The sequence below is a fragment of the Bombus terrestris genome, chromosome 5, assembly GCF_910591885.1.
Source record: "Bombus terrestris chromosome 5, iyBomTerr1.2, whole genome shotgun sequence".
Classification (NCBI taxonomy): domain Eukaryota; kingdom Metazoa; phylum Arthropoda; class Insecta; order Hymenoptera; family Apidae; genus Bombus; species Bombus terrestris.
This window is the reverse complement of record NC_063273.1, coordinates 11,274,415-11,299,600: the sequence shown is the minus strand read 5'-3', so window position 1 is coordinate 11,299,600 and position 25,186 is coordinate 11,274,415. Positions and strand designations below refer to the sequence as shown.

General features: G+C 35.6%; 1 protein-coding gene across 4 annotated transcripts in view; it reads right to left on the bottom strand.

The window, feature by feature from the left end:
- The window catches only part of LOC100648744 (pikachurin), a 269,154-nt gene that overhangs the window by 203,195 nt on the left and 40,773 nt on the right, over positions 1-25,186 (bottom strand). The window lies entirely within an intron of this gene.

The following is a 25,186-nucleotide window of genomic DNA, read 5'->3' as shown; positions in this document are numbered from 1 at the left end:
TTTAAAGGTAACCAAAATGTAATGTAATTATAATATTCAGAAGCTGAAACGAATTTTTATTTCGGCTGTTTTCCATTACTTGTGTCTATAATAAAATGAGGTTGCATAAATATGGGCAACCCATCTGTGATATTCCGACAAAATGATTAACCTCCTCACAGAGAAGAAGGTTTCGCCATTTGATAAAATGATCTCTACAAATCTGAAAGAGAAATTGTGAGTGCGATAGAGCTTCGATTATCCACCATGATGTCTGTGTCCTATCTCGAATAATCGAAAACTCATATAATACGGAAAGGTCTAACAGTGTTCGTCAATAAATCGCATAATAAAATCGTGGAAAACATTTTTATAACGTAATATTGTACATGTATTTAGGTTTAATTCATCCTTTAATCGGTCAAAAGTTTGATTAACTGATCTCACAATTTCTGACTACTTACACTTTCGTATTCTTGGTGTTAAAATTTCAAACAGAATGAAGTCGTGGTAAAGTTCAAAACACCTTCGATTAAACGGGATTCGGATAACCGAGACCTTACTGTTACAAGATTATACAATAATATGTCGACATTCCTCTACCATTTAATTTATTTTACGTTACTTTCTACTATTTAATTACTATAAAACTATCGCAATTTTCATACGAGACTCTCATTTGAAAAATTCACTACAATTTATCACATAATTAATATAAATAAGTAATTCAGAAGGAAAGGAGTTTCATAACCTCGGTGTTGTTCCCTCGTGTACGAAAAAATCTCGTTAACCATAACAGAACCGTCTTAAAAGTATCAAAACGATATGCACGTTTCGCTGTTACTCATGCGTCGCTTCAAACATTTCGGCGCCGCTTTTTAATCCACCGTTCTATATTAAAATCCAGCTACGTGGATCGCATTTTCGTGTTAAGAAGCCGTTGGCAGATAGTATAATATAAGAGACGAGTATATAAGCCGCACGATGGCAAAAGCGATTTCGTAACGGCGTCAGACGCTCAGACGGTGCAGCCTCATTTTCCTAACAAAAAAAACCCAAGAAAATATGTGATTACTTTTACGCTTTTTGCCGGCTGTATTTTCAGAGATTACTCCCTTAAATTTCGGTCACCGTCGTGTCATGCTATTCTTCTCCGCTCCATTGTCCCGCACATTCAAACATTTCCACCCCCGGTATCGTCGTTTCGCATCGCGTTACTCATTCCCTCGTCCCTGATCCGAATCTCTCGTTTTTCCTCTCCGCGAATACAGAAACATCCAGAATTACCGAAGACAGAACTGGGCCATGCCGTGCGCAGGAAACGAAACAATACAAAATGACCGGCTAGGACGAGACGACTTTAGAACGAACGCGATCAGAAAATCACCGTCTGGAAGAATCTAACAGAGAAGAAAACAAGACACTGATTCCGTTTCGCGAGCGACAATTTCGTGGCGCGCGATTGCGGGCCTTCTCATTCATTAGGATAATTAACGTCAGCGGCGGCGTCACTCGTGCCAAGTGCTTCTATTATTCCCACGTGCGAGACATTCCGTGTACTCCGCGAAAGTTCCGCCCGCGTATGCATTCGTGACCCGCATTCCACCGCGGCCTCGATTGCACCAGCGAACACCACGCGCAGCAAATGTTTTTGTTCCAACGACGTAGGAAACGAGGAAACTAGGGAAACGCTTTAAACGAAGACAAAAGTTGATGGTGGAATTGCAGGATGTTGTAGGATGCGACGTTAGGATGTGTACATGACAAGAAAAATAAACGAGATAGTCGAAGAATTTGAATTTAGCAAATAGTGATACGTTGCTAGGTTTAATGAAAACCTTGATAGAGGAAGGTTCGATCTTTTCGTTTGTAATAACGACTGTAACCGACATTTACAAAATTTATCTAAATAAAACGTTTGATTGTTCATTTTTGTTGAAGTGATTCTCATTTCTAGGAAAACTCTACATCTCCTCTAGTGTTTAGTTTTCTTAGTCTTCGAAGACATTGAGTATTGTTTAGCTCTAAATCAATTTGAAGGGCCCCTCAGCCTCATATCTTGTTTTAGGAACATACCTTGCACAGATAGTGTAGTGGGATATAGACGGGCCAGTTTTTGTAATTATTTAAATACCCATATGTAGATATAAAAACCCATGGCTTCGAAGCTCTATTGTAAAGTAACGCTGCTAGCGTGCGGATCTCGACTAACATACACTGTAATTATACTTATACTTACTTCAATATATTTCTATTATACATTCATCCATGCATTTCCTCTCTCTATTCCGAGATAAACTCAACGGTTTTGCGCGTTGAATTTCTGTTACGAATAGTAGGTATACTTAATGCGTGGTGTGTTTCATGCATTTTTGAGACGTAAAAAAGCACTCGCGTATGTTTATACTATGGCATTTAGTTATAACATTTTACTACAACATTTAAGTACAACGTTACATTGGAACATTTTACAGCAACATTTAACTATGACGTTTTACAGTTCTCAAGAAACTTAATTAAAAGCTGATTTCCAGGGGTAGTATACGATCTTAAATACGAAGAATTTAGACGCCCGAAAAAGGAATGGATAGAGACAACTTCCTGGTACACATGCATCAACTTGTTGGACACCGCATAGCGTCTCGAAGCACTCGGAAGGTTTCAGAAATTCTGAGGACGTCGGTGGGTTCCAGAGTATCCGGAAGCCTGAACAAGTTTTAGGGTGCTGAAAGACATTAAGAGGTTCCTTATGAGAACATTTGAAAGTCTTAGAAGGTTCTGAGGAATCCAAGAGGCTTTAGGGGATTCTACAGGATTCAGGCTCCTCCAATAATCTTCCTAAGATCACATCGAAGACCGTCTGAATTGTTTCAGATTGACAAATACCCCTGATTTAATCTAAACTTGCGGATAACCTCAAAACATTCTAAGATATTTAGATAGTATGGAACCTATCGGAGTTTACAGATGTCGTAGTATTCTCAGAGATCTTTGGAAACTATGGAGTCCTTGGATGTCATGGTATCTAGTGAAACCTTTGAAAACCACGAAACTTGCAAAGACGTCAAAGGCTTTTGATGGTACACCAGTACAATGTCTGGGCACCGGACTTGATCAGATCTGCTTCTACCGCATCTCGACCGTTGTATTAGCTATTGTTTTTCAATATTTTCAATCTGTTAGCTTCTGTCATTTTTTTACGCGTTTAGGTTACATATAACAGTTTTTACTTGTTTCGTATACTACTGGAAAATTCAAATTGTACTAAGAAAATATCTCCGTAAACTATTTAGTCAATGAACTAGGAACAGAAATATAAAAATAATATATCAGCATTGTCTCATACAGTCAAATTCGTATCAATTCCAATTCTACGTAGCTGAAAGTTATTTACTATATAGGGTTTCACTAAAAATTTATTTTCAATCAATTTCTACATATTCGAAATTCATCTACGTCAAATTGTTATAGACTTAGAATGGTTTCCATCGCGTTTCCAATGTTCACTCGCAGTCGGCAGGATTGAACAACATTATGGTCGTTTACGTCGAACCCCACGGGATTGGAATTGGTCATATCGGCTATCAACAATCCGAAATCGTATGTATCGAATCTCAAAGTTTCGCGTCCCACGAGTGGTGGGTCAGCTATATCTGATGCCAACCATCTAGAGCCATCGCTAGTACCGGTCTAAATTGTCCATGTCGCGCTTCACAAACCCATTCATTATTCGATCCAAGAGAGTTTGAAATCGTCAGCAATAATATACACGAGTTCCACCTCGTATATGGAACATGTAGGGATTTAACTGAATCAATTCTATTGAGATTATTCATATAATTTTTAAATAATTGACTCATCTATGCTTTCACAAACATGACTACATGTGACATTTAGCGCGCTTTTGTTTGTGTGTGTATGTGTGTGTGTGAAATTGAAATTTGTAGTATATGAGAAGATTAATATATATATGTATATGTAACTGAATAAAATTTCTAAGTTTATGTTATCATACTGTATTATAGCAATTCTAAGATTAATATACTATACATAACATATAATTCTTCTAATTCTCATAAAATCGATAGCGTTTTAAAAGAAATAAATCGATCGTTTTAAATGAAAGATATCTATATAGCCATAGAGTCAGACAGTCAGTCAATCAGTCAATCAGTCAATTGAGAGGGGAGTTTAAATGACAGACGAGAGGGTGAACAGCCAATACCGAAGCATGGCAGGATGTGCAATGGATGTGCTGATTAACCCACATTAGCCTAGTGACACGCGTGTAAACGCGTACAAAGCTGCTCTAGCTATGTCGCCTAACTCGTAATGAGACATCCTAGGCAGGAATCTGATTAATAGTCTTAGCAACAAAAACACGCATACATCTTTATTACTCAATATTTCATGCCACTGATAGCGATGACGCATCGTCAAAGGCTTAATTATGTTCCATCAATTCTGTTTCGTCGTAAAACTTGTAATTATATTTAAATGCAATTATGTAATATGTAACTTCTGAGATTTAGTAGTTAGTTACTGCGTTGTTATGCAAATGCAAAATGTTAAATTACGATGCTACGTAAATGTTGAATATTAAGTTGTGTTCTTGTGTAAATGTAAAGTAAATTTTTTCATACCCTAAGATGTAAGAAATAACTATATGCAAAATCACTTTATTTCATTTGAAAGATTAATATCATAATTCGCCCCATTCGCTGTTTTCTCACAGATTACCTAACAAGGCGTAAATACTGTGAATCAAACGATCCAAGTCAACCATAAAAATATCGCTAGTCATTGGTAACGGAAAAAAGGTTAAAAACGAGGAAAGACGTTCCGATTGAAAATAATTGAAGTTAAACTTTAAGTAGCGAGATTGGCGATTTAAAAAGGTGGCAGCAAGAAAGAAGTTTCAATCTTTTAAATGGGTTAACTTCGTGACGAATCAATCCCGTATACAACTGTATCGACGTGAATCGAGTCGACGACAAATTCTCTTGTCTATTTTCTGAAACGACCACAGAATTTATATTCCCCATAATTTTCCGCGTTCAAGTTAAATCATTGTCGTATCGTGCATCCTGGCCCATTTCGAATGTAAAAAATCAAAAACATTAAAATACGGACCAACGATAAATTTTACGGCTCTTTGGAATCATTAATCTCGCAAGAGAAACACTTCAGTTCGCTTAAATCATGTATGATTACGTTTGCAACATTGCAAACTAGACGTTATATTGCTAATTAAGTTTAATATCCAATTATTGGATTGTTGAGAAACTTCGTAGTGCCCTTGACGATAATCAATTAAAATAGATGTAATCAGAGATATTACATTATATTCATGAAATTTACATCAAATATTTAAATATTAAATTTAGAACAAATACCGTTCTTGGTACGAAAAAGAAACAGAAATCTATCGATTAATATGATTTCTTTTTTCAACAAGATGACAATAAACATTAATTGAAATGTTGATTTCTTCTCCTCGATCTATCGAACATTGAACATTTCGTTACGAGTGAAAGATCACTGTTATATTAATATAATATTTTGAGATATAGTTTGTTTCAATAATCATGATGTAGTAAAAGAGAAAACGATTCTACGTAAAAATATAAGCCGAAAGTATGGAATAATATTTGCCTATGTAAGCCTCTGCTTTCAAGAAAATTAATTCTGTATATTCGTAATGTTACTCCACGTTTTTAATGTATTCTCCTTATAGTTTGTTTCAATAATCATGACATAGTAAAAGAGAAAACGATTGTGCTTTCAAAAAAATTAATTTATGTTCTCAAACAAATTAAAGATAGTAATATCCTTGTAGTCTTAAAAAATTCGCCTCCCTAATTAAAATTAATCCCGTTGCATATTTTTAATTTATTATCTAAGAAAAATTCATAATAATAATTTTCTACTAATCGCAATAAATCTGTCTCTAAGAACTTCAAATAAATCGTATTTATCATTCGTAAATTAAAAATCCGTGAAACAAAGGAAAATAAATAAAAAAGGAGATAGTAAAGAGAGGAAAAGGAACGAAAGCGACCAAAATGAGGAAACAAACACGGGTGCCGGAGGACAGTCGACGTATGTTTGCATGTATGTACGGTAAAGTCAATCCTCTTTACGAGGGAACAAATTCGCGTCGCGACCGGGCATCCGTAAATACGGGTTCCGATTTCCATCTCCGGGGGTTTATCGCGGTACACAAAGTTGCCTCAGGGTCAAACGCCACCCTAACAATAAGTCGACGATCCGAACGAGCACGTCCCGTACCCTGTCCCATCTGGATTGCCTGGCAATGGCTTCACAAGGAAATCGTCGAAGAAACTTCCTTCTCTTCGCTGTCGAATCCGATTGTTCGACGGACTTAACGCTCACTGTGTGTTATCCACCGGACAAATAAGTCGAACTTCGAGGGATGAAAAAGAGGGATCATCGTATTCCTATTACATCGTAACAGATTTTTCAGGAAGAAGATCGAGGGAACACGGAGCTGATATTTTTGAATGGATTTTACAGGAATAGACGTTCGAACCGTTTCGTCTTCCTCTTTCTTTTTCTCATCCCGCGCGCTCATCGCGGAATTGCGTCGCTCGAAGAAAATCTATGATGACGAAGGGACATTGAATTCGGGGGAACGTCTTACTGTAGCTTCCACCGGATATTTGACTAGTTCGTCCTACTTCTTACGGCTGCTCGAACGTACATACGTGACTTGCACACCGCGTTCCATATCTCTCCAGTATTAAAGTTACGGACGGCGGTATGTTCTAAGGTGGTTCAATCGGAGTTTGAATCTCCACAGTGAGATTACGGATCGAAGAATACTGGATTAAAAAGTCGTGGACCTTCACGAATGTACATGAATATACATTTGAACAATTATTACATGTAGTAATCTTTTATACGTATATTATACGTATAATATAAAACGTTTTAAAATTTCATTAGTACGATAATGAGATATAAGTGTTAAAAATAAACTTAGTAAACTTAAAATAAATATACTTAAGACTCGCGTTGTATAAAATACCTTTGTGAAATATACATTTTGTAAAAAAAAAAAAAAAAAACTATAGTGGTTTAGCATTTTTGTAATTTCATATAGAATTACACTTGGCAACCTTCGTGCAATCATTGTCGAAAAGATAATTCTGTGGTTGACTGTATCTGCTTCCTACGAATCAATTATCGCTGAAAGACATATCAGAATGAAAATAATTTACGACACATTTACGATTGCAATAAAATTTGTAAAACACCCAAATACCAAAGTCCACGGCGTTAAATACTTCATCGGACATTAAAACCGTTATTTCGGATGTCGTGTCCCCGATACGAATCAACCACTGGCAAACCAACGGGAGGAATAAAAACAAGCGCAGAAAATCTGATTTATCAAGATACACCGGAGGTACATTTCAAGGTTCAATGGCCTCCGCGTTAAAGCGTTACATCCGTATACCATCGTACGATTCTCCGTGTACATCCAGTACATCTCATCCCCCGCATACACTATCTTTGACGATACATTTCAACGCTGTCGTATGATTTCCACGAATCTTTTTACGGATCATATTGTTCGTTGACAAAAAAAATTCCAAGTATTTGTTCCCTCTACGATCTCTCTGCTAGGACGATACGATATTATTTTCTTTTTCAACCTTTTTCCTTTCATTACTCCCCCTTTGTCATTTTCGACTATCGTCCAGCATTCTTCTGCTCCCTTTCATCGCCGCGTTTCCGCATTTTTACCGATCGTTTTGCGATGTCAGATTTCACCTGGCCATGGTTCACGGGTAGTCGCCGTTTTGAGAACCCCTGACGCCCACCGCCACCCACGCCACAACGAGGGAGTGGGTTTCTATAGCAACGCGCCACTCTCGGACACGTCGTCTACCACTCAAACGAGTAGTATCGTCCGATTTCGAAATCGGACGAAATCCGGGAACTCCGTATTCCTTCGTGAACGCCGTCGATTAGTCGCAATTATAGATTTGACATTTTTCTCAAGACGCGGTATAGAATTAGCAGAGCTGATGAATTCGGACTTTTTTCTCCCTTAACGAAACCGATCGACTGCTGTATTGCAAACGGGACATATCGATCAGTGGTTAAACAGCGAAGCCTCGCACGAAATTTCGGCTTCATTTCCCCTCCCTTCCCCTCTCCCGTAATCAGCTTACGCGACGAAAGCACAAAATTTCCGAATGTAGGTCTGTACTTTCATGCGCTTTTTATAATCAGCTTTCCATCAGGTACGTTCGACGCGACTCGTAACTAGAACAAGGTTAGATAAATAAGTAGGTAAGTACGAAGGCACATTGTATGTTGTTTTTAATTGTTACTTCGTTCTTCGATATAGCAATCTTAAGTACAATTTTCTACTTATCTATTATTTGTTAGGTAATCAAGATTTAGAAGATGTTCTCTTTCGTCTTTTTATGGCAGGGAAGAAAGATGAACAATGGAGGACGAAAAAATTATTCATCGTCGTAATCGTTAAAATAATTTCTCTGTGTGCGTTTGATGCAAATTTATAATCTTGTTAACACTACTACGAAATGGTAAACGAAGGTTTCTTTCAAGAAAAATTAAATAATGTACCAGGTGTTCTACTCTGGAAAGTGTGAATGTTTTCTATATTACAATACACGTATTTTCATATAAAATTCGGTGTACATTGCCTTTCTATTATAAAAGAAATAACAAAACTTCCTCAATGACTATATAAAATTTCGCACTTCACTGAATTTTGTCAAAAATTCGTCCGAAGAATTTTGCCGCGAATTAAGACGGGAAGCTCGTAAGCTCGAAAAATACTATTGCGCAACGTGTACGAGAATTCTGAGAAGGGAGAATCTCGATGAAAACTCGATTCGATCCAGCAGGAAAACAAGGAAGTACGATTTTAAAAATTCAAGTGGGCGAAGGAAAGCGCTGCAAACAGAATTATTGCAAGCAGATTACATCGGTCTATAATAAATAAGCCGGAAAGGAGATTTGAATTCGACTTTAAGAACAGAAATTGCGGATGGCCAGCAGGAATGACCGAGGGAAAATCCTGACGGAGAGGCTGCAAGTCAGACGCGGTTCCAATCGTCACACACATACCAACTGCTGACACAGCCACCGGTCGGAATGTTTGTTTTAGAACCTCAGATCGTTAATCCTGGATCTCCGAAGGCGTGTGGCGATTAACGGCTGGCCGGACCAAACGGATCTACTGCCGGGATTTGTTCTGAAATTTGTGCAAACGGAGGATAAAACCGCCGTATGATCAAATGAACCCTCAAAAAATATTAATCTAACGTCGAAAATTCATTTCGGGATTCCCTTTGTGACTTCGTGTAGTTTTACGAAATAACGGTTACGTGGATTTATGGACTTGGAACAAAATCAATAGTATTGATTTAATTTTTCGTTGTGGCGATCTTTTGTTCTATGAAATCTGTTATTGTTTGACATCGATGTAAATATAGTTAGTTACCCTAAGTTGATTATTTCATTAGTGAAATATAGTATGGTTCACGCGAAACTCAGGAGAGTTTAACTCATCATTTACTTAGTTTCGAATTTGTTCGAGAAATATAGAATTCAGAATATGTATTTGAATTTTGCTTCTTTTGTCTCGTGAAAAGTAGTATTATCTTGTCACTGTCAGACACATCAGAATTAGGAGATTGTCCTAATTTCAAAGTATCGTAAATTGCTACAACAAACTAGATGATTCTCAATTCTTTTAAATGAAGGTTAAGCTTTGAATCACAAGCTGCGCTATATGTAGGAGTAAAATACATAGGAATTTTAATTGATATACTATAACTACAATCCATACGCGAAGGGTTAAGTTATATGTACGTCACATTATATTATATATGTTAGATCAGACATCTCGTCGCCATATTTTACGAATTTTTATAAATTTTAGTATCAGGCTATTATTGTCATATAGTTCATACGTGAGTTAGTAAGTTATAATTATTGTATACAGTGAGTTATAATTATTATTAGTCATAGAATAAAATTTCTCAAAGCAAACTATTTATATGCACAGAATCGATCAGTTTTGTTTTTGTATGACTTGTATTATACTCGTATATATGTACATGTATGTATATTATTATTCGTAAAAAGTTTATAAGACTCTATAAATAGATAAGAATCTATTTTAAGAAACTACTTCTAGAACAGGCAAAAATTATCCGAAACCAGCAGATACTACCATTTCCTGTTTGTAAACATAAACGCTTTGATTACATGACAATTTATCGATCTGTCAATTACTCGGTTTGCCAACGCGTGCAAAAATAACCGATTCGATCGCGAAAGCTCATTGGTCGACACGTATACGAATTAGTCACGCAACCGCATCAACCACTACCATCACCGCCATCAATGTCTGAAAATATTTTTCTCGCTATTGTCGACCATCTGTTATTGATATTCCACTGACAAATAACGTAGATATTCTTCAAAAAGCACGGTATTGCGTTAATATACATAATATTCAAATATCACAATTTCATTGCGCCTTATAAATTCACTGCTCGGAAAAATTATATAGTCCCCAGTGCAAACAATTTTTATTAACCAATATGCATACATATATGTGGTATGTCGCCTCATTTATCGGTTATAATTTCTATTTAAGTTCTCGAGAGCTTCGGGGATTCCCTTGTGCACTAATGGCAATTTCTAGATGACCTTCTATTTTGAAGTTAATTAAAGCAGATGAATAATTCTATGAAACAAATTATCGTAGTATATAACAGATTTTGATAAATGAGTTGAAACACAGAATATGAATTACAATATTGAATAAAAATGAGAATACCTGTAAGATCTTTACGGGATAATCTGTTTGATGTTTAATACAAATCGCTTTTCATAGTCGACGATCTATTTGTATAGATTAGGGCGAAGGTCTACTTTAAGGACGCGTTTTCTTAAAGTTTCGTGAGTACCTTATTGATTAAGAAATTTAGATAGTGATGGAAAGAGCGATGTAGCTAATAAAGATTTGAGAATGTGTTGATCACTTACACTTACTATGCCTACAAAAATTTGACACTACGAAAATAACATATACATATATGGAAGCTGATAGAAAGAATAAAGACATGTATGGCCACTTAGTCGCTGCAACTGAACGTTTGTCTTTCACGTGGGGCCCATAAAGAACTGAAAATCTTGATGAGCCAGATTTGAATTTGATTTGTTCCAAAAATTCCTATAGGGTCCTGATGAAAGATAATAAAAGCTTCGAATATGGACCACATCCATAGTGAAAAACTATGGATACTATCCGCAATAGAAAAGAGGGGAAAGAACTATATATATTTTAAAAATACAATATCGACTACAAGTATCATATGTCGACCAAAAGTATAATATGTATCTTTAGCTTTTTTTTACAGTTACATCCGAGTCAAAGACTAGTCTGGAGTTCAGCCAACAACTGCCAGCTATTATTCGTCAGCCGGAATATCATTCCACGCGTTGTTCCCGATCGATTCTCATCGAGTCGCGTATCCCGCATGTGCAACGCACGCACGTGCGTGCGCAAATTTCCCGTACGATGGCATGGAACGTAGCAAAACGTTTCATGCGATGCGATCTGTCTCGTGGAAAATCCAGCCGACCGATGAAACGATGAATAGGTCGATTCCTTTTCCCTGAACGGCGAATAGACGCGACTGTCGGCTGTTGAACGTGAAAATGAAACGGATAAGGCTGTTTGCACTGAACGTGTCGTCGAGAAGCTGCACTCTCGATGAATAACGAGTGTACCTCGCACACAGAAGAAGCTTTCTGCGTAGAAAAAGTGTGAACAATCCATGAAATCACCGTTTAATTTTCGCTTAACATAAATCGATATAGGAGGAGAAGGAGGGTGGTTAGAATATTTATGACTGATGAATAAATTCTTTCTCGTTACTTGCTCGCAGCGTTTAAATCTTCGTATAATTATAACGCAACCCTTTTAATATTAAACACGCAGTTCATTCATAGTTCTGTTTATACCGCATGTGATTCCTTCATTTCTAAACAACAGTTTCCAACTCTGATTTTTCAACGAACATACAGGTTTCCATTCATAATAGACACTTACATTTAGCAATGTTAAGACGACAAGAAATTACTCGTTTCTCCCTTGAAACTCTATTAAAATTAACCAATTAAAAGAACGCGAATTAAAAGAACCTCAGCAAATTTGATCTCCAAATCTCCATCCTGAAATCTCATTCCAAAACCTACAAAAACATCAAATAATCAAACTAACATCAACATCTTAAATTACTCGATACTCGATAAGATACTCGAAGAAAGCAGTAATTACCGAACAACCTAATCTAAATTTATTAAAAAGAAAAAAAATACAGTCTTTTGAAGACTAGCAGAAAAAAGCATCGATCCACCGAGAGGTTGTATCAAATTCGGTTGACGAGGTTCAACAAGTGCGAGGACAATTACAGCGTAACGGGAACACGCGCCGGTGACGCACAAAATGGCCTCTGCTCTTTTGACGTTCGACCAGGAGGGTAGTGAGCGGGCCGTGCTTTAAAAAGTCTAGTTGAAGCTCGTCTGGAGAGGCGAGACGTCCCGGGAGCCGGCGCGACGACTGGGTCCCGGCTTTACAAGAAGATCGCGCATGCATGCGCACGAGACGCCTTTCCGTTTGCACGGCTAATTAACCGTTTATTTTAATTACGGGTCGGGGGAAATTGTCGACGAAGCGGACCCGCTGACCGGTAAACCGTGCAAGCATCGGGAGACCGGAAATCGTTCGCGCGGAAGTATCTCAGCGAGATTGCAAAATTCGCGCGAACTTATCACGAAAAAAAGGATATCGTGATAAGTAGACTGTGAACATTTGCGCACATTCGTATTTTTAACAAATAGAACCTAGATAGAGATTTGTTTTATCGTTTGAGTTTTAGTATACAGGGCCCGCTCTAGCGACATGTAAAAACGAGCACGATATGGTTGTTTGCGGAAAGATGTAGAAAAACATGTTTTCATTCTGGAATTTGTTTTCGAGGAAATCGAGTTTGCAAATTTACCAAGTATGCTTGAACTTGGTTTATTTCGAATATATAATCAAGACAGGGATATATAATCGAAATGGTTGGAAGTCGTTCTACGTGTAAAAGTAAGTGAAAATGTAGAATAAAATTATTCGATTTAAGGCTTTATTTTTAAGAAAATAGAGTTTGAACACATTTGGTTAAGAATCAACCTTGTGCATTCGTATGGTAAACTTTTAAATTTATTTATCTTGGAAACAAAGAGACTAGCAAACAAATTTTATTTTACATTTTCCATTTATTTTTACACGAGCAATGACCCACTGTCGATTATTTAGTCCTGTCCAATCGGAAATGAACTGACTCAAGTACAGTTAATACATTTCCAAACTCGATCTTCTTGAAAACTATGCCGAGAATAAAAAGATTTTATTCTATATTGTTTTCTTATTTTTCCAAAAGAAATCACGTCTTGCCCGCTTTTACATGTGTTACGCTTTATTTTGGATATTTTGTATATTTTCTTGCGTGTATCGTATGTATTCCGTGCATACAAGCGTCCAGCGTTTTAATTTTCTATAAATTTAGCCTAGCAATAAATAGACTGTGATATTCCCAGATATTTTTGCAAATTCAAAGTTTCAAACCTTCGGCGATAAGCTTAGAATTCTACGGGAGTAGAAAAATTATAAATGTTTGCAAGTATAAACTCAAATATATTTATGATTCTTCGAAAAGGATAATCGCAAATTGTATAATATGACTGTAGTATTATTTACGCTGTCCAATATCCTTTTATAAGGACGCTCATTTTTATGACTTGTTAAAACACAGACATAGGGCAAACATTTGCTCTCGGTTATCAATCAAATAGAAGGATCATATTTTGGCAACGGAAAAAATAATTTCGGGTGTATTTGCATCGAATGATATAAATACTATACGTTCTGGATAATTTAATGTTCTCGACAATCGTATTGGGCAAATACGTTTCCAAGTGAAACGAATGGTATTGTTTAACTTGTGTCTACATTATTGTAACCATCGGATCATAAATTAATGAGAAACTAACAAATGAACGAATGTTCGAACTAACAGAAGGAAAGAATATATTATTGTATATTATATGTATATCGTAACTAGGAAAGAAAACAAAACTAGTCGCTTAACCGAATATTGATCCATCAAGGAGAACTGCGATGCTTCTGCTTCGAAAAACGAGAACAAACGTCCTCTTCTCGTTACTGTTTCCTCACATATTAATTATTTGATAAAAGAATAAGTTTATTTCAACGAGAAGGGTTTCATTAATACGTTCAATAAAACGACTAAAGGCGGTTGCTCTCGCTGTTTAAGTACCGTATCTTCATTTTGAATTAGGTAAGAAATTGTTTTCTCCTTTAGCGTAAAAATTTCTTTACGGCGTTTTAAGTTACTTTTATTAATTTCGAAACACTCCGCAGCTGAGAAAGTATTTCTCTTCGTGAAAGAATAAGTGGGAAATACACCCAGAAGAAAATTAAATTAGAACGAATAACTCGATTTTCTAAAAAAACGGAGTTTTATTAAAGCAAAAATTACATTACATTTCAACATTCAGTTTTTATTATACGTTATTATCTCTATAAATCATAAACGAACTTTCTTCAATCAATTTATTTGTAATACACAACAATTATTTTTGTAAAACGTACTAATAATATTCGTCATTTAATTTGTAGAAGCTACAGTTTGTAATTTCTAAATTCATTACCATTACTGTTTGATAAATCATTATGTAGGAGCTGTCCAGCTTGTAGAATCGATGAATGAATCATTTTATAGAATAAAGATTGCAATATGGCGATAAGAAAACTATGTCGATTACATTTACTTATAGCAAACCAGAATATCGAATGGATTCATGCCGCGAATAGGAAGCCAAGCAATATTATTAAAAAGAATCTGTAAAAATTGTCAAGAATACTTTCACCATCGATGAAAAATCATTTACATGGGCGGAGTTCTTAATGAAATTAAAAAGGAAGGAAAGGGTAAAGAAAAGAAACAGAAAGAAAGGGAGAAAAGAGTCTTTGACCAAGTATCGATCCAACGACGGCCGTGTTTAAAGAAAATAAAAGAGCAAGCACGTTTTCCTTCGTTGGTTATTTCATCTTAAGTAAATTCGAAAAGCCAATTAAATTTCGAATAGAACCTTGTTACCGTTGAGATATAATTGCCTCGGAATTTTCATCCCTTTATGGCGTTCCTTTAACGATCGTAATTCTTAAACGACGCGACGTTAAAAAACTCGTCGAGCTTCTCTTGGCTTTTCGATCTAATGTGCCAAATGAACGTGATTTAAAATTCCTCCTCATTTTATATACGAATTTAGATGCTCTTCATGGGAACTTCCAGATTGCGCCGAATAAAAAATACGATTTTCTTAAATGACTGGACATGCTTGAATTTTTCATGACGCGTCTTTTAGAAACATTCTAGATACTACCGTCGTGATATAGAACCCAGTCTTGAATGTCATCCGTTTTGTATCTCTTCGCAAGCAAACGTCACTGTAGCATAGTAAAAACCACAAACGGAATAACATTCTATTGCTTATTTAGTTACAAAAGCTCGCTTTAAAATCATTCAGTTTCTCGACGTATCTGTCTTACTTTACTCTTGCTCTCTTTAATTTTGTAAAACGTGATGTATTATTAAACGATCCACCTCCTCAACGTGCCACAAAGTCAAATATTTCGTAGTACCCAAGTATTTCTTACAGAATTGCTATCGTATTTCCCTGGCATGTTTCTGTTTCAAATCCATGCTATTCCCGCTACAGCAGTTCTAATTTCATATCTAAACTAATATATCCCAACTGCACGCGAGCTCAAATCTTTGGTTACTAACGCTCCAAATCCAGGATATATGCGCTTTGCTCCGACTCGTATGTACTTACATTACTCCTAGTATTCAGTCTCGATTATAAATGTGCTTTACTTAAAAATACAAGTATGGCTTTACTTAAAAGATTAAAAAACTGGATCTTCAAATATTTTAACAACTGAAGAAACATATTTGAAGAATGAAAGAATACTGGACAGGAAATTTTAGCTACGGAGAACGTAAAGTACTGACTGTAATATATGGTTGTCTCGGATAAGATCAGAGACCAAAGTCAAATTAAAGAGTTTTATTTGAAATATATTTGACACATTTTCAAGCTCATGAAAAATATACACGGAGTCCATTTTTCGCATCTTAATCGTGAAGTCACGTTGTTTTCATTACCCTCTTAACGTCTATGCCTATGTAAGACACCTAATTGTCGAAAATACACAATCGATCAGTTTTAACACATTTCCTGTACTAGCAAACGCGTTTCTGTACTTATAGAAACGCTTATTTTCTTTCATTTCCTATTTTATGCTTTGCATCTTATTGTACTGGAAACTTAAAATATAGCGATAGAATTACAAAAATATACACATACAGTTACTGACAAAAGTTAGAAAACGTAATGATCGCTTGAAAATTACTGTATATTTTCTATCTTCTGAGGTACATTGGTTGGAAGTAAAAATACCATAGAGATAATAGTCCATGCACAAATATACAACAAGTTTTAATGTTAAGTACCTAAAACGAATAGTGAAATTTAGCGATAACAATGTAATGTTGTTTCTCCCATTCTGCTAGTACAAATAAAAGAAACTATGGACAGATTCGTTTATCGCAATATTCTGCAAAGTCGTATGTCGCCATTTGCAAACGAAAAAATACCAACAGAGTGGTCGTTTCGATACGATAATAGCTCGACGTTCCACTGAATTAATTAAAACATTTCTTCTGATACAAAATGTTAATATAATTAAGTGACCAAGTTAATCTTCTGACTTGAATTTAATTGAATATTCGTGGAATTATGCTAGACGTCAATTAGAAGGTAAATCTTTTACAAATAAAAGGAAATTGATGTAAAACACCACAGAAATATAGTATAAAATATCGACTGCGTGTTGTGGTTGACTAATTGAATCAACGGCACGCAAATGTTATGCAGTCATGAAATCCAAGGATTACCCAACCTCTTATTAGATCATTCTTTATTTAGTTTTTGTTAAAAGTAGTTATAAAATTCAAACAAAATATGTTTCTTTTAACTTTAAAAATATTAATTGTAGATCTTACTCGAGTATAATCGAAAAAAAACATATTGTAATTTCCCGTATAGATTGTTATCTTTTTATACCATTTTTAATTTCACCCGGTGTATCTTAGAAGATCAAAAATATACATTTTCCAAGCGATCATAATGTTTCTTTACTTTCGTCGGTAAATCTACATCGTTATATAGCCAAGAAACAATTTCGCTAAAAACAAAAATTGTGCGTTTTTGATCAGAATTAGATATAAAAAAAAAAGAAAGAATGAATTGTACCAAACCCGATGTAAAAGCAGACTAGTCGCGTCGCCACAGCGCAATCGGTGGTTGAAAATTCCACTTCCACTCCAATTATCTCGTCATAAAGTCATATCGCGTTCGCCGGCGATATTTTTCATTTAGCAAACAGTCCGCTTTCGAACGAGACAGCAATGCAGATTTCAGCGTGCGACACGGACCGGTTCTCTCTCTCTCTCTCTCTCTCTCTCTCTCTCTCACTCACTCTCTCTCCCCGGACATGAGCCAGAATTACCCGCGCGGCCAAGAGGAATGATTTATTGTCGCAACAAGTCACATTAGCGCGCGTTAATTGCGAAGGGTTCGTTACAGCCGCGCGTTGTCCCGCGGCAGTGAGCAACGCTGCAAGGCGCGGCTGAATATTGCACAACGATTCGGCCCTGTGACAAGTTCGGAATCGGGTCGACCGCGATTTTCGGTGGAAAATCAGTCCATCATCATCCAACGTCACGCCCTACTTCCTCCTCTTCAGAATGTCCACAGTGCCAAACACGGCAACCAACATTACGATTATTTCTCGTCCCATGATCGTGTCGCATTTCCCGATGAACTCGCGATGATATCGACGCCGGCGACGATGGACCATTGTTTCTGCTCGTTCTTACACTTCGAGATGCTCAGACGATGGCACGCGTAGCCTCATCCTCGTCCTCGATCGCGAGTTCGAATAATTTCGCTGAAAGCTCATTCTGGCTTTAACGCGTGATACACAGTGGCTGATGAAAATATTGGAACGATCGTAGGTAGAGTTTTATGAACATATTACGCGCGTCGTAAGGGTCATTTCGAAATTTCATTGGCATCGTTGTAAAACTTTACTGTTATAATTAAATTGGTAAAATTTGAAACAAGTCTGAAAATTACATGAACCTTCCAGTAACTCGTTACTTTACCTTTAATACACGATCAATATTCGCCCATAATTGTAATCATTAATTCCCTATACGCAGGCTCACAAAAGTATTTGAACACTTACCATATTTTATGTGTTACATAATATGTTTCGAAATTTTAATGGGTCCACAATGAGACAGAATTGAAATATATTAACTATGAAGATTGTCAATAGGTTAAATTACCTGAAATAATAGGAAATTTTTTGTAAATTAACCAACAGATATAATAATATAATAATAATAATAACAATACTTTATCATACATCAGACTTTACTTTATTTAATATATCTTTTCTTATTTTAGGAATAATTATAACCTTATAACGTATGCTAAATGTAGATATAGTTTATATAATAATAATATAATATTGAATCAATAAATAACTCACTTTCGTTTAATTAAAGTAGATTACTAATACAAAAGAAGTCTTATGAAGTATAAATACGATAAAAAAAATTAGTTTATTGGGTAATAAACGAATGTTTGAAACGATTAGCTTTTTCCCGAGGCATGTAGTATAACACAAGACTGTATGAATTTTCTAGTGGTAACTCGAAAAGCGATCACGACGAATTGCATTTACGGTAGATGAGAATTCGCAATTCTCATACAGATTAAACTGTTTAATTTTGTCAGGTGTTCTATATGTTTCAACGCAGATAATTGTTTTGACGTTCACGTCATGTATCGCGGGCGCAATAAATTGACACGTCAATCTTGATATCTAGTTACAATTGAACTATTACACGTACTTCGTCGAGAAATATCATCGAGCTACTAACAGATCGATGGAATCAATGTTAGAAGATAGAATCTGCTATCACGTGTTTCGTGCAGTTCGAATTATTCAAATGCGTCCAAAAATACATTCACCTTTCGATAGAACGAAATTAAAATATAAAGTGTCCAGCAATTTAGCTAATCTTTTCATCTACGATCTTCTGTTTCTAAAAAGCATATTTCTCACTGGCAAAAGATATAAGAGGATACAATAAAACTGTTATAATTATAGTTGGAAGAAATTAAACAGAAAATTCTACGGTTGACTGTCCACATCTCATATAATTTACAAGTCGAACATACATTCATTCATCGCAATTTAATTATATTGTTTCTTTAATACTATCTTACCTTATTTCTGCATCACTATATTAGTAATCCTATTTATGTATTGTAGTTGTTGGTTCCCAACTTCCAAATTAAAATAAAAAATGGATAATCAATTACAATTTTTATTTTAAAAGAAAATTTCAAATTTACAATTCCAGCGGTGGGTAGTTAGTAGTCTCCTGATGTGTGGTCAGAAGATTAATAATAGCTTAGCACAGTAACGTTATATTACAACATTTGCATACGTCATTCATCTCAATTCATCTCGTCACATAAGCTGTAGTAAGCTGTAACCGTATCATTAGCATAAGAAGAAAAAGATTAAATACAACATAACAAATATCCAAGAAAGAGCCTACAAATATTCACATAATTTTTTTTATTATTACTTGTGGTAATTCGAGGTAGACGAGAAACCCTCCTAATTATTTGTTATTATTTCTTCTGTTACTTTTTGCTGAATATGAAAACCTTGATCTTATTTTATTATCAGCTTTGTTATAATTTATAGATTATATTTTATATATATATATATATGTCATAGACAAATTCAACGTACATCCTTACGTATTATACGAATGTAATGTTTTGTTCTACAAAGGCAACTTGTAACCAACCGCCTGTACATGCAGAAGTCTCGCTGTACTGTAAAACAATGAAGGAAAACAGCGAAACAAAGAAAACAGTGCTAGCGCGAGGGTGAAAACTAAAATTCGAATTTACGTAACATGAGAATACAGACGGGGGTTCCCGTTCCTGGATATTTCGAGTTTCTCTTGCAGCGTGTCAAAGTTTGCTTGCGTTTGAAAAATTTCAAGCTCGTTCGAACCTGAAACTTTCCAACGTTAGAGTCCTCGACAATAAAAAAAAACGACATGTTTTTCCAAGAAGATACTCGAATATAAAAGAAAACTTTCTGCTGAATTGGAAATCTCGAAAGTCGTACGAAATTCGTCGTACAAATTTTATGTGAATTTGAACAATTTCTGACTTTTAATTTATGTCATAAGAAAAAATGTATGAATGAAAGGAAAAGAGAAAGTTTGCATGCTTTAGAGCCGTAACATCGTTCGGATGATCCCCGTAAGCCATTTTCCTCCAGAAGAAATAAATTAGAAACGACTGTTCCGCGATTCGATTCTTAGATTTCTGCGTAGCACGCGTTCCCTTGCGCGTCTCTGTCGATTTATCGGCCGATAAAATTTTATCTTCGACCCACGTACGTATAAACCGACGACGACTACGCTTGCCAATGCACCAGGTTTACACGATTGGAGTCCTCACGAACTTGCATCATGCTGACTCGGTCGCTGTCGCAAAGTACCAATTTTTCTTCGCGTTAGAACAGGAGACCTTAACACTTTGACCATAAAGCAATTGGCGTTTCAATCAAAAATATTGTTGCAATGCGAGTGCATCAATTTTTAAGTATCGCAGTGTGAGTATTTTAATTTTAAAACAGTACATTGTGCATATTTCGATTTCAAAACGAAACATTGCGTCATCGTTTCAATTCTAAAATATTGGAATGTGAATATTTCAAATTCAACGCATTGCAAGGTGAATATTTAAAATTTACAAAGTTGCAATGTGGATATTTCAATTTTACGACATTCTAATGTGAGTATTCCAATTTTACAACATAGTAATATAAATATTTGAATTTTTAGACATTTCTAAGTGAACATGAAAAATTTTCAATGTTACAATCTGGACATTTCAGTTTCACGATATTCCAGTATGAATATTCCAATTTCACAATATTACAACGTGAACGTTTCAATTTAGAAATATTGCAAGGTAAATATTTCGATTCTTAAGCATTGCAAAGCGTATATTTACAGTTTTCACAGTTACAATTTGAATATTTCTATTATACAATGTACTACGTTGACTATTGCAATTTTAGAATATCGCAATGTGAATATTTTGCATCAAATGTGAATTGAATTTCCCTGATACGTAACGTAAGCTTTCAGTACGTCAATTGATGTGACCCAAACAGTGAAACGTTAATAGATGCAAAAAAAAGTCACGAACATAAATCATATACGGAAATATTTTCACGACTTCAGAAACACGTCACACTACGTATGTTGAAGTAGAGCCACATTCCAGATGGAAGATTTTGCTGGTAAGTAATTTGAAAATGGAAGCAGGGAACACCGATTAATTTTACTAACGAGAGTTGTGGAAGAAGGAAGTGCAAAAAGAATAGAAGAGTACGAGATAAGAGTTTATACAAGAGGTGTGAAGAGAAAGGATGACGTAGCCGATCCGGAGAGAACGTCCGCCCCAAGCTCAAATATAATCCTTCGCTTGACTAATAGATTTTTAATTACGGGAAGAGACCAATCTGTGACTAGAAGAGTATGACACTTGTAAGATGAGGCAGAGACATTAACAAGGTGTCATACAGCGACACGGAGGACCTATATATATGCTGTCATATATGCTATTAACGCTTTATTTCAAATCATGAAATCTTAATGAAAGAAAAACGAAAAGTAATATAGATGACACTGAAACAAATTCAATGATATTATATAAGAATGCTTATCTGTAATAGCATGTTTATAAAATCATTTCTACTGAGCTTCGTAATTACTAAAATAAGTACATTGTACAGCGACTATGAAACGTATACGCGGATTCTCTTATTATCTAGTGAAACGAGTTTTTACCAGGCTTCGCATTTCATTTTCATAGCGTAAAATGCGTGTAGTCGTATAAAAGTACTTCTAACTGAATGATATAAAATTTAATATATGAGGACTTAATTAATTAATATGCAAGTGTTATATGTAATAAAAACAATATTGTGCAAATATTTTTTGCAGCCACTGTATGCATCTTAAAAATAGATCATTGAAATTTTTGTTGGCCAATTTAACTAAATTCAAGTAGCGATACAGCATGATAACAACGTTTCTGTCCGTACAGGTCGTTTGGATAGAGGCAAAAAAGGATCTAACAAATCGCTGTTCTTGCTGATGCATGCTCGTTGGTGGAGCAGTGACGATATATTTTCCCAACTTAAAAGACTTGACAACGTTTTCACAGAAAGTACCGGTCGCGTCCATAGAAGTCGAACGAACGTCAACGTGATTAATTGCACGCTGACCAACATGGGAGAAAGTAACCGCTGCTGCAGAGACTCCGAAACCGACTATCGATCCATGTTAAGCAGTCGACAGCCACTGTCGTTGCTCGCGCTGCGAGAGCCCCGACCGGCCATTAAACCCGGCAACTTTTTATCCATCGGGCTCGCTCTGTTTCGACGGGGTTTCTTTTTGCGTTTCACGTGGCAAAGTGGACTCTCAAGCTGGATGCACGTATCCGACAGAATGAGCCACGTAGAATTCGTGCATTTCTGTTAACGTCCTTACTTGTGCACAACGTTGTAGCATAATTCCGTATTATTTATCCTGAGGCGAGAAAAGCATTGAGAATTATTGTGAATTTTTATTATCTATCTCAGGAGGTTCGTGCATTTATGGGAAATTTAGAGGTGCAAAATATACACAAAAATTGCTTTCACGATGGGATTTGTGTGACACAGTTACATGTTAGTGACTATACGAATTCAGAAGAGTATTGAGGATTACTGAAAATTTGTATTATCTGTTTGCGAAGTTTATCCATTTACGGGAAATTCAGAGGTGCAAAAATACACAGAATTTCTTTCTCAGCGTGATTTTTTATGTACGTTCTTGCAACATAATTACGTACAGGTATCGCTGCGTTCACGGAGGCCGAAAATAAAAAAGTGGAAATAGCGTTAGATGGAAATTATGAATAGACAGTTTTCGTACAAGAATAAAAATTGTAATTGATCGCAGTTTCTCGAATTTATTTAAAACCTAGAAATTAACGAACGTAAAAGAAATAGTATGCTTCTGCAATTTTATTGTAATAATTTGAATAATCTTGTATTTAAATGTACAGAAATTTCAATGTTTTATTGTCGATGAAAAAATTGTAAATTTATACATCAACTATATATCGTTTCATTAGATTGATTTTTTACCGTTATATCGATCCAATATCAAGGAATAAATTCAATTTGAAAATCGAGGAACAGACTTAAGCGACGAACGTGGAAGTGTCTCTCTATTTAGAATACTTTTAAGAAAATCCAAGCTGCTACTGCAAAGCACGAGACAAAGTTTAATTCGCGTTTCTAGCGATCATCATTCCCTTGGTTGTTTACAAGCGTGGACCTACCGCATTCAGAGGATCGCGAAGCTCCTCGAGCCCGATTGAATGAGTTTAACCGGGTGTAAAGTAGTGTCTGTCGGTCGTTTTCCTTTTCATCGTGGGCGCGGTGAAACGGAAGTTGCTCGAAACTTGTTGCGTCGACAAGCCGAAACCCTCGCTTTCCGGGAGTTGTCTGATGAAAGGAGACGAGTCGCTTTGGAAAACGAAGAACAAGAGCCTGTCCCCAAAGGAGTCTACGTTTTACGAAAAATACCTTGTCAAATTAAAAAGAAAAAGCATAGTACAATTATTATTAAGTCTCTATCGTCTAAGTCTATCGTTTTTGACGAATTTTACCACCAAGTTTCGCAATTGGATAGTTGCGAAGATGGAAGTTTCTCGCAAGAATCGAACAAAATTGGCAACATTTTGAGGTTTTATATCTATCAGATAATTTCGAAACCAAAATAAAATGATAGCTTGATCCATTGATAGTTCGAGATTATAATAAGCATTTCAGTTTGAATATTCTTCTACGTTTTGGCATATTGTACATTTTTGCACAAAATAAGTGTAAAAGAGCTGTAATTTAATAATATATGTCAAAACATATGTTACACAAATTTTAATAATTCCTCGTAATAAGTTGTGTTATTGTTTAAACGCGTTTTTCCTTTAAATATTACAGATATGTAATAGAACTTTTCACGGAATGTTACATTTTGAAGAATTGTATGCAATAGACGTAAGAACAATAAGATCACTGTAAATCTGTGAATCGAACAATAAAATTTAAAGCACATGCACCGACGCGTACAGGAAAATTTCTCGGATAAGGAAGCTAATGGGTTAACCCTCTATCTTTGTATAGATAACAACATGGTTGAAAATGGACAAAATCGAAAACACCGAGTACAATAGCGATTAATTCGTCGTGCAATGGCCTAATACCTATTAACAATGGTCAACCAATGGTCAAATCGATTAAATTCTACGACAGAAAGTTTCAAATCCCCGTTTTCGAATGTCTAGAATTTGGAATTTTTTCAGAAAACTATAGAAATAATGCGAAGTGGGACGGAGAATAGAAACGATGATTTTGTGTAATAGATTCTCAGAAAACGAATATGGAAGTAATAACGCCATGAATGTTGAATACCAAATAGCTGACGTGAAAGCGAAACCTTTGGTCTATCGAATATCGATGCTGAACTACTTTATTGTAATACATTTTCAATGGTAGGTTAACCCGTTACGCGATTCATATGGCTTGTGATCGATTAAGAACGTACGCGAAATATGCTATTACTTTCTAGAAACTCTTTCAAAATAGTTGAAGATCTCTCTTTCTATCACTCGGTATAATGAGTTGTAAGATAGCAATTAACCAAATGATATATGTATTTGTTTTCGATAAAAGTCTCAGATTTCAGTGCGTTATGTCGATTATAGGAAATCATCCAGAAAAGATGCGTTTTTTTATTAATAACGAATAAAAAATAATTTT